Below are 17,086 nucleotides of genomic sequence, written 5' to 3' on the forward strand. Positions count from 1 at the left end.
ATCCTCCTTTGCACTGCTGTCGTCCTGTGAAACCCTTTCCTCCTTGGATCGAACCAGAAGGCCTGTACTGGTGCTTCGACCTTTGGAATAGCAGGAACAGCTATTCCCGGCGACTTCATCATCTCCTGCCAAGTAAGCCTTCGGAAGTGTCTCTGGGCCATCCAGTTGACTGACCAGCTTACCAGGGAGTCCTGCTCTGTAACTGCCGCCAGGTTGTGTTGTATTTCGAGTCCTTGTCACTCTCCCACGCTTCGTACACTTGGCGTTCCCAAGTCTGAAGGGAGGAGTGTACATTTGGCTTGAATACACACGGCCGCTCCGTTGTCCTGCTGCGGCAACAAAACTGTGCTGGTTTCGTCGATTGGGACGTCTTTTTGCTCTACACGACTACGAGGCGTTCCCTGCTCTTCTGAACCTGCCAGCTGCTGAAACTAACGTGGAGAAGCCTGGGTCTGCTTGCTTCGGGGACCGGTGAGTAGCTTAGCTAGGATCTGGTCGCCCTCCTGCAGTATCCCATTGCCTTTCCCTGCTGTGTCAAAACAGCACCCTTTTGGCCGTACTCGCGCTCTGCTTCTGCCCGCTGTGGAGGCTGCGCTTGAGTTGCGGAACCTGTTCTCCTTCTGCTGTGCACTAACCCGAACTGCCCGACTTCCTCCGAAGAGCTTCCCCTTTTGCCCGTTGGCACCGGCGTGGCAGGTACTTTGAGCACAAGGCTCCACTCTTCGCAGGGCTCGGACTTCCATCTAGTTAGGTGCCTCTGAAGGCGAACTGAGTCTAAAGCGTTATCGCACTGCCTGTTTTCCTTTCCTTTCAGGTGGACTACATATTTCGTGCTTTAAACGCTTGCGACTGTGTATTTGTATATATATTGTGTTGATATGGTATGTGTTGGTTTAATATTGTGATATTGTGATTTTCTCGCTACGGTCGTTGTTTTAAAGGCCTTAAAATAAATGTGTTTATATTTTTGATATAACACCTGTTTGGAGTAGTTTGTAAGCGCTCTTGCTTTGTGTGCTCATTGCGGGCTTTCAGTCACCCTCACCCCTCTTGAGACCTAGTCTTGACCGCCGCGATCGCTACCTTGATTGGTCTGGCTTGTCCAGAGGTTACCCTGTTCCAAGTAATTAGGTTGGCCTTCTGAACTTCTGCGCCACCAGGACAGAGTTCAGAAATCCGTCTTAACAGTGCCTGATACCAATACAGTGATGCAACTACATATCGTTAATGTACAATCCCTAAGGTCAGTCAGAGTGGGCACCCAGATATCTCTCAGAAACATTTTCCACATATGAATAATGTCCAACCTTAACTCTATGAAAAGAAAAATGTACACACTATGTGCAGTAGATTCTCTGCTCACTGGAACATGCAGAAACAACATTGATGTGAAAAGATTGGAAAAGGCCCTATTTTATTAACATTAAAAAATGTTATACAATTATTTTGGTGAATCATATTCACTTTCACAATCATTCCTATGTTTCAAGCAATTTGATGGTCTTATTAAATGTGTAAAAAATGTAATTCTTTGAGTTGACAAACTGTATGGAGAGCAAACTTTTTATAACTTACAAGAGTTATGAGTTCTAGAAAGTAGTGCATTTACTGATCAAGTGCCCTTGTTTAAATGTACTTACTTTATTTGGATCACACCTTTCTCGAAAGAAGAAATAAACTCTTAATTATCAGGAAACAATTCAACTGATTTTAGGGGCCTCCTGGGCTTTCAATCCAAATCGCTGAGATCAAAAGCCAGTTTAATAGCCATTATACCTTGGAGCTTTGGAGATATGAGAGTGGGCAGTTTCTTTGTGGCAAAAGAGAGTCATCCCCAGAAACTATTAATATTCTTTGGTAAAGAAGACTGCCATCAAAGTGGGCTGTAAAGCAAAGCTATTGCTGTTATATCTATCTGCAAATGAAAGGCAACTCTAAAAGAGAAGCAGCCCCAAGGTCCCACCGAGACTTGAACTCGGATCGCTGGATTCAGAGTCCAGAGTGCTAACCATTACACCATGGAACCCACATATTCAGTAGCATGATGCACTTCATTCTGGAAAAACAGAGCACATCAGAGAAAATATGTAATATTCCTATATCATTAGACTCCAGAGGAAGAATTTGATCCAAATGAGACATGAAGCCAATACTTTGCGATTGCACAGCATCCAACAGCAACAGTGCTGCTTCGATATAATATCAGTAAACGGTTACTATAGGTCAGTAAAAATCTTGACTGTGCCCTATATTCTCATTGCCCTTATGAAGCTCTGCTCAACAAGGGTTCCATGGTGTAATGGTTAGCACTTTGGACTTTGAATCCAGCGATCCGAGTTCAAGTCTCGGTGGAACCTCTCTCTTGCTCTAACACACTTTGTCTCCTTGTTGTCTTAAATTATAGGCCAAAGATAGTAATATTCATAAGGTTAGTGGTGTAGGGTATTCATTTTCGCTCACACTCTCTGGCATAACTTTTCATAAAAATCCACTTTTGTGCCTAGCACCTTAACCTTTATGCATTTTTTTTAAATGTATGAACAGTGAGGTCATTCTGAGTCGATGGGCAGATCTGCATCGGAAACATACATAAAAGATTTGAAATTTTCAAACTTAACTCAATGTTAAGAAACATGCTCAATCTGTGACCCAATGGATTCTCTTTTTACTTGAAGATGCAGCAACAACATTAATAATACCATTTTGGGAAAAGCAGCTCTATTGTATCGCCATTCTCTTTCAAAATTGTTAAAGGGTTAATCCTATGAAAAGCAACCACATTCAGAATCAATGATATTAATCAAGCGTCTTAACAGTCTTTACATGTTTGTAAAATGAAGGTATCAGTTTGAGATGAAAAATAGAACGAAGAACACACTTTTCTTAATTCACAAAAGGCCTGAGGTGTATAAATACTGTTTGTACCGACCAAGGGCCCATTCGTGAATGTACTTACTTTAGTTGGATCATACCTTTCTTCAAAGAAGACATCCACAATAAACGATAAGGGAAAGGTTCGACTGATGGTAAACTCTTACAGAGATTTCAATGCAAATTATTGGATTCAACCTCCAGGGTGCTACCATTACACCATAGGTCTTTCACACCAGAGAAAGTGGTGGGTTTCATTGTGGCTAAAGAGCGTCATCCATGGAAAATCTTTCTGTTTTCAAATGCACCCAGGGAATAATGCTATGAAAGTGGGCGACACAGCAGCGTCATTGCTATTAAAACAAGACACTGAGAGGAAAACAAACACAGTAATTCCCAAGGTCCCACCGAGATTTGAACTCGGATCGCTGGATTCAGAGTCCAGAGTGCTAACCATTACACCATGGAACCTACATACTTAGTGACATGATGAACGTCATTGCAGCAAAAAAAGAGCCTTTTAGAGAATGTATGCAATATTCTTTTATCTTATGCCTCCAGAGGAAGAATCCTATCCAAATGAGCTGTAAAGCAAAGAGTTTGCTATTGCGCAACAACCAACTAAACAGTTCCACATTTGCATAATATCCGTGGGCTAGGAATATGAGTTTGTTAAAATGATGCATGAGATCTCGATTCTCATTTCTGTTACAACTCTGTCAGATTGCACCAGCAAGGGGCCCATGGTGTAATGGTTAGCAAAGAACATTACTGAAGGGCCCCCCGGCCAGCCAGAAAGCCAAAATGGAGAGAACGGGCATGAACTGGTTGTGAATGAGCTTCAAAATGCGTTCACAGGTAATTGAACTGGTGATCTCCTCAGTTTATACACCTGGAACTCCTGTCAATAGCAACAGTCGGCAGCTGGGTTGCCAGACATTTCGTCGAAAAAAATTTGTCGACAGGACAATTGGTCGAAACCATTTGGTCGAAAACCAAATGGTCGAATTGCTTTGTTTTTTATTTTCACATTTTTTTTGGGGGGGGGTTTGGGGGGGTCCCCCCAACCCCCCTTTTTTTCCCTAAACTACAACCTAAAAAATATATATATAAATAAATAAAAAAATCGACCATTTGGCTTTCGACCAAATTACGTCGACCAAATGTCTTTCGACGAAATGTCCGGACAGCGGCAGCTGGTCTGTGTCAGTAATGGCAATTTGATTTTGCCATTTTCACAACTCCCTAATAAATGAACAAAATGTTCCATTTGTAGGCACAGTTACATGCTATGGTATGTATACCATGCTTAATAACCACCATAGGAGGCTCAGAGCACCATCCGCATTCTTACGTACAAAACATGTAAGGAAATAATCAGATCTTTTGCTCTGCAGGAGTCAGGCTTCTTTAAAGCCTGACAAAGTGGCAGAGTGCCATTGTAAACTGAGGCATGATGAAACCATGCCCAAGAACCCAGGCAGGTTAAACCCTTCCACTCATGCCCCTAGGCCCCGAATGGCCACGAACGGCCAGGTTCTATAGACAGGGCAGCTGGCATGGATTATGGACACTTTTAACATAGGGTGGTTTTTCAACCTTATCTCCTCTGGGAGCAAAGCGCTGGACAGGGTTTCCTGTACGTTTTTGAGGTTCGCAGGGATCTATGTGTGGATGTTTCTTGGTGTGAAAAGCATGACACCTTTTGGGGTGACACCAGGCTCTTCTGGGAGTTAATTTGCATAATCTCTACTTTCTATTTTATGTGACATGGGCTGCAGTTACATTGTTCTGTTAATAGAGGGCAACACACAGGTCATAGTTCCAAACAGGGGTGCACAGTCTGCTTGCTAGCTTACATTTACAGTTCTATTTGGGATTCACCGCCTTTTCATAAACTGAGTACTCTTCCGGAGTATTTCTAACTTATGTAGGTGTTTTGGGGGTGTTACGTGCCTTTGTATGACTGCTGCAAACCACTTGATATTAGACATTGATTGGAAACGACATAAAAAATCCTGACACATATTGTAAGCGGACATAAAATGTCCTATATTAGCTAATATAAGTAAACAGACATCACTCCCCCCTCCCCACAAAAAGGGATGTATGCGTACACACAAAATAAAAATGAAAAACAAGCAACTACTGCAGTTAAAATCTAAAAATGTAAATTCAGTTACATGATCATGACTCGGAAGGGGAAGTTAAAAAGTAAAAAAACACACAGTAGGAGAGAGGTTAGCTTTACATGCCATGAGGGAGGAAGAGGTCTTCCAAGCACTGTTGTGTATGTTGGTCAATCCCTCTGAAACGCAAAAGGGATGTGCACATAGAAATCAAAGCAGAGTCATCCAGAGAGACTATTTAATTCTTTTTTTTTCAAATTCTCAAAAGGAAGCTGCTATCAAATTGAACTATTCATCACAGCCACTGCTAGGAAATCTATGTGCATAAAATGACAATACACCCAAAGGAAAACAAAATATAGCTATAACATGTCAGATTACTAAATTCAGAGTCCAGCCTACTAACCATTAGACCATGGAACCTAAATACTTCCGCAAATGCTGAACTTCATTATGCCAAAACAGAGGCAGTCAGAAACAATATTTAATATTGCTTAATCATATGCCTCAAGAGGAAGAATTTGATCTACATGCTCTATAAAGCACAGAGATTGCTATAGCACAACGTCAATCGACAACATCGCTGTGTTTGTATGATATCAGTCAATTGGGACTATGAATCTGTAAAAATTGTAAATGTGCTCTATATTGACATTTCTGATTCATCGCTCTCAGGTGCATCTTGCAAGGGTTCCATGGTGTAATGGTTAGCACTTTGGACTTTGAATCCAACGATCCGAGTTCAAGTCTCGGTGGGACCGTTATCTTGCTCTTACACTCCATTTTCTAATTTCTCAAATTACAATTCAACAGAGTTAATATTCAGAAGTTCAGTCAACTCTCTCTGCACGACATTACATTTAAATGCACTTTGGTGCCTGTTAGGAAAGATTTCGTAATTGTAGGGAATTTTCCTTCCATGTGGCAACCCCTAAACTTTTTGCTATTGTTTTTAACCTTGTTCTTGACTTTGCCAGAGAAGTACAGCCTTCTGCCGCACTTCTCTGGGCTTTCGCTCCTTTTCTTACGGGGAAACTGACATGCCCTTAAGACAGTCAGTACCGGGGAACACTGTTTCCCGTAGTTTCTTCTATCGTGTTGCGGCTTTAGTGCAACATGACACAAGAGGGCACTGTAAGCTAAGTTACAGCTCTCTTGGGTCTCTAGCCTTCTACAGACCCTAGATACTCTTTTAGGATGGTATTTGATCGGTGCAAGTCATTCAGGGACTCGAATGGTGGCAGCGATCGTTTTGTTTATTTTGAGCTCCTTTTGGCGTTCTGAGCACGTTTTTGCACTGAACCCAAAATGGTGGCCTGGCTCTCCAAAATGGCCAGACCACGAGGCTCCTTTGTCTTGTCCACTGACCGTCTTGCTCCCTTCACCTTCCCCAGGTCGGGCGACCCGGGGCCTTCCTTATTTGGGCATGTACTTTCCCGCGAAACGTGGTTGCTTTCGCGGGCTTCTACATGTCGTTTGTGTGCCTCCAGGTTGTGGGCTGGGATGTCTGGTCCCAATACACATCCTGGGTGCCAGAGAGTCTGGGGTGGTGTGAATGCCTGGGACCACCGTGGTCCGTGATTGGTCCACGTATGGTATGTGTGTTGATGAGCGGATCTCCCATTGGCTCCCCTCCGTTTTGGCGCGAAGGGAACCGTGGATAAGAGAGAGCTGGAAACACCACTACCAGGTCGATCTCCTGAGTTCTCACGAACGAAGAAATACAGGAGCCAAGTATCCTGCAACCCAGAGGCTGGACCGAGGAATCGCTGGTGACCCGCTGAAGGAATCCTCCTTTGCACTGCTGTCGTCCTGTGAAACCCTTTCCTCCTTGGATCGAACCAGAAGGCCTGTACTGGTGCTTCGACCTTTGGAATAGCAGGAACAGCTATTCCCGGCGACTTCATCATCTCCTGCCAAGTAAGCCTTCGGAAGTGTCTCTGGGCCATCCAGTTGACTGACCAGCTTACCAGGGAGTCCTGCTCTGTAACTGCCGCCAGGTTGTGTTGTATTTCGAGTCCTTGTCACTCTCCCACGCTTCGTACACTTGGCGTTCCCAAGTCTGAAGGGAGGAGTGTACATTTGGCTTGAATACACACGGCCGCTCCGTTGTCCTGCTGCGGCAACAAAACTGTGCTGGTTTCGTCGATTGGGACGTCTTTTTGCTCTACACGACTACGAGGCGTTCCCTGCTCTTCTGAACCTGCCAGCTGCTGAAACTAACGTGGAGAAGCCTGGGTCTGCTTGCTTCGGGGACCGGTGAGTAGCTTAGCTAGGATCTGGTCGCCCTCCTGCAGTATCCCATTGCCTTTCCCTGCTGTGTAAAAACAGCACCCTTTTGGCCGTACTCGCGCTCTGCTTCTGCCCGCTGTGGAGGCTGCGCTTGAGTTGCGGAACCTGTTCTCCTTCTGCTGTGCACTAACCCGAACTGCCCGACTTCCTCCGAAGAACTTCCCCTTTTGCCCGTTGGCACCGGCATGGCAGGTACTTTGAGCACAAGGCTCCACTCTTCGCAGGGCTCGGACTTCCATCTAGTTAGGTGCCTCTGAAGGCGAACTGAGTCTAAAGCGTTATCGCACTGCCTGTTTTCCTTTCCTTTCAGGTGGACTACATATTTCGTGCTTTAAACGCTTGCGACTGTGTATTTGTATATATATTGTGTTGATATGGTATGTGTTGGTTTAATATTGTGATATTGTGATTTTCTCGCTACGGTCGTTGTTTTAAAGGCCTTAAAATAAATGTGTTTATATTTTTGATATAACACCTGTTTGGAGTAGTTTGTAAGCGCTCTTGCTTTGTGTGCTCATTGCGGGCTTTCAGTCACCCTCACCCCTCTTGAGACCTAGTCTTGACCGCCGCGATCGCTACCTTGATTGGTCTGGCTTGTCCAGAAGTTACCCTGTTCCAAGTAATTAGGTTGGCCTTCTGAACTTCTGCGCCACCAGGACAGAGTTCAGAAATCCGTCTTAACAAATTGGTGTACAGCGGTGGGATACGACTGAAGGTATCCAGTGTTGCGCTCGAACTAAGGCATTTCGGGTTATTCCAAACAGTACACGTAGTGAATTGTTGTAATATAACTTTAAAAAGGCCATAGTCCTATCAAACAGTATGGAAGCAAATACCTTGTTAACTTTAAATGCTTCCAAATCAGAAACGCTGAAAAAGATGTGTGCGGAGAGAGGTGTTTCCTCTCAAGGCACAAAATTGGAAATGATCCAGAGAATCGTGGCGTGGCAAGAAGCGCAGCTTGACGCTATAACTTCCGAGGACAGTGCAGAAGGTGGTGGGGCTGCTCTCACTGGCAGAACCGACGGTTCTGCCGCTGCACTGATCCATCGCGACCACGAGGACAGGGAGGATGTAATGTCTAATGTTTCCTCTGCCAGTGTTGATGGGGAGGCTATGCTTGAATTCAAGAAGCAAGAGCTGCGGTTTAGGCAGCAGGAGCTTGAATTCAGCATAGCCAAACTAAAAATCGAACAGGCAGAAAAACAGAAAGACAGGGATCACCAGTTGGAACTGGCCAAGCTTCAGGTTGCAAATGGATCCAAGGGTCCTAGACATGGGTCTGGGGCTTCCTCTCATCCACGGTTTCCGAAAGATCTGCTCAGTGTGTATGAAGAAAGGAATGACATTATGGACTGGCTGAATGCGTTTGAGTATGCGTGCGAGGTCCAGGAAGTTGACAATGCTGATAAGATTGCGTGGTTGCTCAGTAGACTGCCCCATTCTGGCTGCAGTGCCATTATGGAAATGTCGAAGGCTGAGCGGGCTGATTTCGCAATGTTAAAGCAAACTCTCATTTTAAAGTTTGGGAAGACTCCGGCCCAATATTTAAAGCGTTTTCGAGAGTATAAGAAAAAGGAAGGTGGTACTTGGGTATCTTATGTCGCTGAATCTTTGAAAAACTTAACTGGCTGGGTCGAAGGTTATAAGGTTTCTACCTTCGAAGGCATGATCAATCTGGTCATGCTGGAACACATTTTTGCTTCTTCTTCCCCGGAGCTTAAGCAGCATTTGGCCGATTCGAAGGAGATAGATCCTAAGAAGCTGGCCATTGCAGCAGACTTATGGGTGTCACATCGAGTGTCCCATAAGGACAAAACTCATCCTGGTAAGCAGGAGGAAGGGAAAAAGTCCAAAGATATGGAGGGTGGGGAATCTGCTAAATCTTCTTCCCATAAGGGCCACAAAAAGAAAAACAAGGGTAAGACACAAGAGAACTCACAGGGTAGTGGAGGTCCGCCTCCAAAACAGAACTCTGGTTACAATAAGCCTCCCTACGTAAACAGACCCACTGGGGCTTGTTTTTCTTGTGGAGCAACTGACCATGTGAAGGGGGATCCCCGTTGTAAGGTTAGACCGTTGGGGGTCCACTCCGCTAATCTGGCCTTCTCCTCCTACGAGGAAGAAGAGATTACAGGAGCATCCTTCTCCTCAGACTCATTTCCCAGCGGAATAGAGGCTGAGGTAGTTTTAGTGTCCCTGGGTTCCTGGGAGCCTAAAGTCGCAGAGGCTTATGCTAGGATTCCGGATAATACCAAGCACTACTTTAAAGACAGTGTGCTGATCAATGGAGTGGATACTCCAGCTCTTAGGGATAGTGGGTGCAGTCGAACTGTAGTGGATTCTACCTTGGTAGACTCAGAGGAAGTTGCCAGAGCTACTCTGATGCCCACTAAGTTGGCTGACGGCCCCCTCCGTATGTTTCCCGTGATCCCTGTAAATCTTACTTTAAATGGTACAGCAGTCAGGATTCCAGTGAGCATTCAGAGAAACGTCCCGGGAAAGGTCTTGTTGGGCAATGATCTCAGAGCTTTAGGGCTCGTAGGAGACACTGCCGAAAGACCCTACACACGGTCTCAAGCACGGGCAGCATTGGCCAAGTCCAATACGCCGCCCCAGCCGAAGGGGAAACCCAAGGCGAAAGGAGTCTACAAGTCAAGACGAGGGAAAGAGAATATTCCCCCGAGCTCGCCTACCACTGCGGTGGAGGAAGTTGGTCAATCGCCCGGGCCTGACGAGGAGGTGGCGATGCCTGAAGTATTCGACCCCAACGATCATCCTGAACTAAAAGACTTGTTAGTTGAAGGAGGTCCTGATAGGGACGAATTCAGTAAAGGCCAACGTGAGTGCCCATCTCTGGAAGGCCTAAGGAGACAGGCCTGCTCCCAGCTTGAGGGTGAACCTCCTGGGAAGCATAGGATTTATTGGGAAGGTGGACTCCTGTATAGTGAGCCCACAGAGTCTACAGAAGGAGACCATAGGAGGTTGGTGGTTCCCCTTGCTGTTAGGCCCTTCCTCCTGCAGTTGGCGCATGAAGTTCCCCTTGCTGGTCACCTTGGTATGAAGAGGACCAAGCAAAGGTTATCCATGCACTTCTACTGGCCCAAGATGGGGGTGCAAGTAGAAAGTCACTGCAGGAGTTGTGCCTCCTGCCAGTTGTCTGGTAAGGTTGGCGCGACAATCCAAGCTCCGTTGGTACCGCTCCCAGTTGTGGGGGTACCATTTGAAAGGGTAGGGATCGACATCGTTGGTCCCCTTGACCCGCAAACATCCTCGGGCAATAGGTTTATCCTGGTGCTGGTCGACCATGCAACCAGGTATCCTGAGGCCATCCCATTGAAAACTGTAACTGCCAAGTCAGTTGCAAAAGCTTTACTCGGCATATTTACTAGGGTTGGCTTCCCTAAAGAAGTTGTGTCAGATCGTGGCAGCAACTTTATGTCAAAGTATATGCAGGCTATGTGGAAAGAATGTGGGGTCACCTACAAGTTCTCTTCTGCATATCACCCCCAGACCAATGGTCTGGTGGAACGTTTCAACAGAACGTTAAAGAGCATGATTGGGGCTCTGGAGGAGCCTCAGAGAAGAAAATGGGATCTTCTTGTTTCATGCTTACTGTTTGCCTACCGAGAGGTACCACAGGAGGGTGTTGGCTTCAGCCCCTTCGAACTTCTGTTCGGTCATCCCGTACGGGGACCCTTAGCCATCGTCAAAGAGGGATGGGAGATGCCCACTCCCCCTGTTGCTACCAATGTAGTTGATTATGTGCTAGGGCTCAGAAAACGGATGGTACTTCTGATGGGCTTGACTAGTGATAAATTGAAGGCAGGGCAAGCGCTGGTGAAACATTGGTACGACCAGAAAGCTTCCCTCATCAACTTTACACTTGGTCAGCAAGTCCTGATCATGAATCTCATAAGGCCTCGAGCTTTACAGGACAAATGGGCAGGCCCTTACCCAGTGGTGGAGCCCCTGGGTGAGGTTAACTATTCAGTGGACCTTGGAAGGCCTGGACAGGCTCCCAAAGTGTTTCACATGAATAGGCTGAAGGCTTTCGGCCCAAGCGTCGAAATTGCAGCACTGCTACTGGCTTCAGATGTTGAGGAAGAGGAGTCTGAACCTCTCCCCGACCTGTTCCCAAGCAGTCCTTCAGTTAGCTCTTTTGAGGGTGTCCGAGTGGCCCCTCACCAAAATGGACAAGGCTCAGTGGTTTACCTTGGACATGAAGTAGGTGGAGGGAGGAGACAGCCTCTATCCAGTAAGGTACAAGCAGTACAAGACTGGCCTACCCCCACTACGCAAACCCAAGTGAGAGCCTTTTTAGGACTCACGGGGTATTACCGCAATTTTGTGGCAGACTATGGCACCATAGCTGCTCCTCTGACTGCCCTCACAACTCCGAAGAAACCCAAGAAGGTAACTTGGACTGACGAGTGTGAGAAGGCCTTCAATGGCTTAAAAGACTCCTTGTGCCAGGCCCCTGTGCTCAGGGCCCCTGATTATCAAAGACCTTTTATCGTGCAGACGGATGCCTCTGACACTGGGATAGGAGCTGTACTATCACAAGTAGATGAGAAGGGTAAGGAACACCCTATCGGTTTTATTAGTCGCCAGCTTAAGGACAGAGAGCTCAGATGGTCCACGGTAGAGAGAGAATGTTTCTCTGTTGTGTGGGCCCTAAGGAAGCTGAGGCCCTACCTCTATGGGACCCACTTCACTGTGCAGACTGACCATAAGCCGTTAAAGTGGCTAATGAACATGAAGGGGGAGAATCCAAAGTTGCTTAGGTGGTCCATAAGTCTACAGGGCTTCGACTTCACTATTGAGCATAGGCCAGGTGTCCAACATAGCAATGCTGATGGGTTGTCCAGAATGTTTTACCGACCTGAACAAGAGACTCATCCAGGGGTGGATTAGTTCCCCCTGTCCATAGTCTGGGAGGGGCGAGTGTTAGGAAAGATTTCGTAATTGTAGGGAATTTTCCTTCCATGTGGCAACCCCTAAACTTTTTGCTATTGTTTTTAACCTTGTTCTTGACTTTGCCAGAGAAGTACAGCCTTCTGCCGCACTTCTCTGGGCTTTCGCTCCTTTTCTTACGGGGAAACTGACATGCCCTTAAGACAGTCAGTACCGGGGAACACTGTTTCCCGTAGTTTCTTCTATCGTGTTGCTGCTTTAGTGCAACATGACACAAGAGGGCACTGTAAGCTAAGTTACAGCTCTCTTGGGTCTCTAGCCTTCTACAGACCCTAGATACTCTTTTAGGATGGTATTTGATCGGTGCAAGTCATTCAGGGACTCGAATGGTGGCAGCGATCGTTTTGTTTATTTTGAGCTCCTTTTGGCGTTCTGAGCACATTTTTGCACTGAACCCAAAATGGTGGCCTGGCTCTCCAAAATGGCCAGACCACGAGGCTCCTTTGTCTTGTCCACTGACCGTCTTGCTCCCTTCACCTTCCCCAGGTCGGGCGACCCGGGGCCTTCCTTATTTGGGCATGTACTTTCCCGCGAAACGTGGTTGCTTTCGCGGGCTTCTACATGTCGTTTGTGTGCCTCCAGGGTGTGGGCTGGGATGTCTGGTCCCAATACACATCCTGGGTGCCAGAGAGTCTGGGGTGGTGTGAATGCCTGGGACCACCGTGGTCCGTGATTGGTCCACGTATGGTATGTGTGTTGATGAGCGGATCTCCCATTGGCTCCCCTCCGTTTTGGTGCGAAGGGAACCGTGGATAAGAGGGAGCTGGAAACACCACTACCAGGTCGATCTCCTGAGTTCTCACAAACGAAGGAATACAGGAGCCAAGTATCCTGCAACCCAGAGGCTGGACCGAGGAATCGCTGGTGACCCGCTGAAGGAATCCTCCTTTGCACTGCTGTCGTCCTGTGAAACCCTTTCCTCCTTGGATCGAACCAGAAGGCCTGTACTGGTGCTTCGACCTTTGGAATAGCAGGAACAGCTATTCCCGGCGACTTCATCATCTCCTGCCAAGTAAGCCTTCGGAAGTGTCTCTGGGCCATCCAGTTGACTGACCAGCTTACCAGGGAGTCCTGCTCTGTAACTGCCGCCAGGTTGTGTTGTATTTCGAGTCCTTGTCACTCTCCCACGCTCCGTACACTTGGCGTTCCCAAGTCTGAAGGGAGGAGTGTACATTTGGCTTGAATACAAACGGCCGCTCCGTTGTCCTGCTGCGGCAACAAAACTGTGCTGGTTTCGTCGATTGGGACGTCTTTTTGCTCTACACGACTACGAGGCGTTCCCTGCTCTTCTGAACCTGCCAGCTGCTGAAACTAACGTGGAGAAGCCTGGGTCTGCTTGCTTCGGGGACCGGTGAGTAGCTTAGCTAGGATCTGGTCGCCCTCCTGCAGTATCCCATTGCCTTTCCCTGCTGTGTAAAAACAGCACCCTTTTGGCCGTACTCGCGCTCTGCTTCTGCCCGCTGTGGAGGCTGCGCTTGAGTTGCGGAACCTGTTCTCCTTCTGCTGTGCACTAACCCGAACTGCCCGACTTCCTCCGAAGAGCTTCCCCTTTTGCCCGTTGGCACCGGCGTGGCAGGTACTTTGAGCACAAGGCTCCACTCTTCGCAGGGCTCGGACTTCCATCTAGTTAGGTGCCTCTGAAGGCGAACTGAGTCTAAAGCGTTATCGCACTGCCTGTTTTCCTTTCCTTTCAGGTGGACTACATATTTCGTGCTTTAAACGCTTGCGACTGTGTATTTGTATATATATTGTGTTGATATGGTATGTGTTGGTTTAATATTGTGATATTGTGATTTTCTCGCTACGGTCGTTGTTTTAAAGGCCTTAAAATAAATGTGTTTATATTTTTGATATAACACCTGTTTGGAGTAGTTTGTAAGCGCTCTTGCTTTGTGTGCTCATTGCGGGCTTTCAGTCACCCTCACCCCTCTTGAGACCTAGTCTTGACCGCCGCGATCGCTACCTTGATTGGTCTGGCTTGTCCAGAGGTTACCCTGTTCCAAGTAATTAGGTTGGCCTTCTGAACTTCTGCGCCACCAGGACAGAGTTCAGAAATCCGTCTTAACAGTGCCTGATACCAATACAGTGATGCAACTACATATCGTTAATGTACAATCCCTAAGGTCAGTCAGAGTGGGCACCCAGATATCTCTCAGAAACATTTTCCACATATGAATAATGTCCAACCTTAACTCTATGAAAAGAAAAATGTACACACTATGTGCAGTAGATTCTCTGCTCACTGGAACATGCAGAAACAACATTGATGTGAAAAGATTGGAAAAAGCCCTATTTTATTAACATTAAAAAATGTTATACAATTATTTTGGTGAATCATATTCACTTTCACAATCATTCCTATGTTTCAAGCAATTTGATGGTCTTATTAAATGTGTAAAAAATGTAATTCTTTGAGTTGACAAACTGTATGGAGAGCAAACTTTTTATAACTTACAAGAGTTATGAGTTCTAGAAAGTAGTGCATTTACTGATCAAGTGCCCTTGTTTAAATGTACTTACTTTATTTGGATCACACCTTTCTCGAAAGAAGAAATAAACTCTAAATTATCAGGAAACAATTCAACTGATTTTAGGGGCCTCCTGGGCTTTCAATGCAAATCGCTGAGATCAAAAGCCAGTTTAATAGCCATTATACCTTGGAGCTTTGGAGATATGAGAGTGGGCAGTTTCTTTGTGGCAAAAGAGAGTCATCCCCAGAAACTATTAATATTCTTTGGTCAAAGAAGACTGCCATCAAAGTGGGCTGTAAAGCAAAGCTATTGCTGTTATATCTATCTGCAAATGAAAGGCAACTCTAAAAGAGAAGCAGCCCCAAGGTCCCACCGAGACTTGAACTCGGATCGCTGGATTCAGAGTCCAGAGTGCTAACCATTACACCATGGAACCCACATATTCAGTAGCATGATGCACTTCATTCTGGAAAAACAGAGCACATCAGAGAAAATATGTAATATTCCTATATCATTAGACTCCAGAGGAAGAATTTGATCCAAATGAGACATGAAGCCAATACTTTGCGATTGCACAGCATCCAACAGCAACAGTGCTGCTTCGATATAATATCAGTAAACGGTTACTATAGGTCAGTAAAAATCTTGACTGTGCCCTATATTCTCATTGCCCTTATGAAGCTCTGCTCAACAAGGGTTCCATGGTGTAATGGTTAGCACTTTGGACTTTGAATCCAGCGATCCGAGTTCAAGTCTCGGTGGAACCTCTCTCTTGCTCTAACACACTTTGTCTCCTTGTTGTCTTAAATTATAGGCCAAAGATAGTAATATTCATAAGGTTAGTGGTGTAGGGTATTCATTTTCGCTCTCACTCTCTGGCATAACTTTTCATAAAAATCCACTTTTGTGCCTAGCACCTTAACCTTTATGCATTTTTTTTAAATGTATGAACAGTGAGGTCATTCTGAGTCGATGGGCAGATCTGCATCGGAAACATACATAAAAGATTTGAAATTTTCAAACTTAACTCAATGTTAAGAAACATGCTCAATCTGTGACCCAATGGATTCTCTTTTTACTTGAAGATGCAGCAACACCATTAATAATACCATTTTGGGAAAAGCAGCTCTATTGTATCGCCATTCTCTTTCAAAATTGTTAAAGGGTTAATCCTATGAAAAGCGACCACATTCAGAATCAATGATATTAATCAAGCGTCTTAACAGTCTTTACATGTTTGTAAAATGAAGGTATCAGTTTGAGATGAAAAATAGAACGAAGAACACACTTTTCTTAATTCACAAAAGGCCTGAGGTGTATAAATACTGTTTGTACCGACCAAGGGCCCATTCGTGAATGTACTTACGTTAGTTGGATCATACCTTTCTTCAAAGAAGACATCCACAATAAACGATAAGGGAAAGGTTCGACTGATGGTAAACTCTTACAGAGATTTGAATGCAAATTATTGGATTCAACCTCCAGGGTGCTACCATTACACCATGGGTCTTTCACACCACAGAAAGTGGTGGGTTTCATTGTGGCTAAAGAGCGTCATCCATGGAAAATCTTTCTTTTTTCAAATGCACCCAGGGAATAATGCTATGAAAGTGGGCGACACATCAGCGTCATTGCTATTAAAACAAGACACTGAGAGGAAAACAAACACAGTAATTCCCAAGGTCCCACCGAGATTTGAACTCGGATCGCTGGATTCAGAGTCCAGAGTGCTAACCATTACACCATGGAACCTACATACTTAGTGACATGATGAACGTCATTGCAGCAAAAAAAGAGCCTTTTAGAGAATGTATGCAATATTCTTTTATCTTATGCCTCCAGAGGAAGAATCCTATCCAAATGAGCTGTAAAGCAAAGAGTTTGCTATTGCGCAACAACCAACTAAACAGTTCCACATTTGCATAATATCCTTGGGCTAGGAATATGAGTTTGTTAAAATGATGCATGAGATCTCGATTCTCATTTCTGTTACAACTCTGTCAGGTTGCACCAGCAAGGGGCCCATGGTGTAATGGTTAGCAAAGAACATTACTGAAGGGCCCCTCGGCCAGCCAGAAAGCCAAAATGGAGAGAACGGGCATGAACTGGTTGTGAATGAGCTTCAAAATGTGTTCACAGGTAATTGAACTGGTGATCTCCTCAGTTTATACATCTGGAACTCCTGTCAATAGCAACAGTCGGCAGCTGGGTTGCCAGACATTTCGTCGAAAAAAATTTGTCGACAGGACAATTGGTCGAAACCATTTGGTCGAAAACCAAATGGTCGAATTGCTTTGTTTTTTATTTTCACATTTTTTTTGGGGGGGGGGTTTGGAGGGGTCCCCC

At 45.6% G+C, this 17,086-nt stretch overlaps 7 non-coding genes across 7 annotated transcripts; 3 read left to right on the forward strand and 4 right to left on the reverse strand.

The window, feature by feature from the left end:
- Nucleotides 1–1,954: 1,954 nt before the first annotated feature.
- Nucleotides 1,955–2,026, reverse strand: TRNAQ-CUG (transfer RNA glutamine (anticodon CUG)). The gene has a single exon. It is a non-coding gene; the product is annotated as a tRNA-Gln (tRNA).
- A 259-nt stretch (nucleotides 2,027–2,285) lies between these two features.
- On the forward strand, nucleotides 2,286–2,357 carry TRNAQ-UUG (transfer RNA glutamine (anticodon UUG)). The gene has a single exon. It is a non-coding gene; the product is annotated as a tRNA-Gln (tRNA).
- Nucleotides 2,358–3,270: 913 nt separating this feature from the next.
- Nucleotides 3,271–3,342, reverse strand: TRNAQ-CUG (transfer RNA glutamine (anticodon CUG)). Its single transcript has one exon. It is a non-coding gene; the product is annotated as a tRNA-Gln (tRNA).
- Nucleotides 3,343–5,689: 2,347 nt separating this feature from the next.
- On the forward strand, nucleotides 5,690–5,761 carry TRNAQ-UUG (transfer RNA glutamine (anticodon UUG)). Its single transcript has one exon. It is a non-coding gene; the product is annotated as a tRNA-Gln (tRNA).
- Nucleotides 5,762–15,104: 9,343 nt separating this feature from the next.
- Nucleotides 15,105–15,176, reverse strand: TRNAQ-CUG (transfer RNA glutamine (anticodon CUG)). Its single transcript has one exon. It is a non-coding gene; the product is annotated as a tRNA-Gln (tRNA).
- Nucleotides 15,177–15,435: 259 nt separating this feature from the next.
- On the forward strand, nucleotides 15,436–15,507 carry TRNAQ-UUG (transfer RNA glutamine (anticodon UUG)). The gene has a single exon. It is a non-coding gene; the product is annotated as a tRNA-Gln (tRNA).
- Nucleotides 15,508–16,420: 913 nt separating this feature from the next.
- TRNAQ-CUG (transfer RNA glutamine (anticodon CUG)) lies at nucleotides 16,421–16,492 on the reverse strand. Its single transcript has one exon. It is a non-coding gene; the product is annotated as a tRNA-Gln (tRNA).
- Nucleotides 16,493–17,086: the final 594 nt, after the last annotated feature.

The sequence above is a fragment of the Ambystoma mexicanum genome, chromosome 5p (assembly GCF_040938575.1).
Source record: "Ambystoma mexicanum isolate Mex_15411 chromosome 5p, UKY_AmexF1_1, whole genome shotgun sequence".
In the NCBI taxonomy this organism is placed as follows: Eukaryota; Metazoa; Chordata; class Amphibia; order Caudata; family Ambystomatidae; genus Ambystoma; species Ambystoma mexicanum.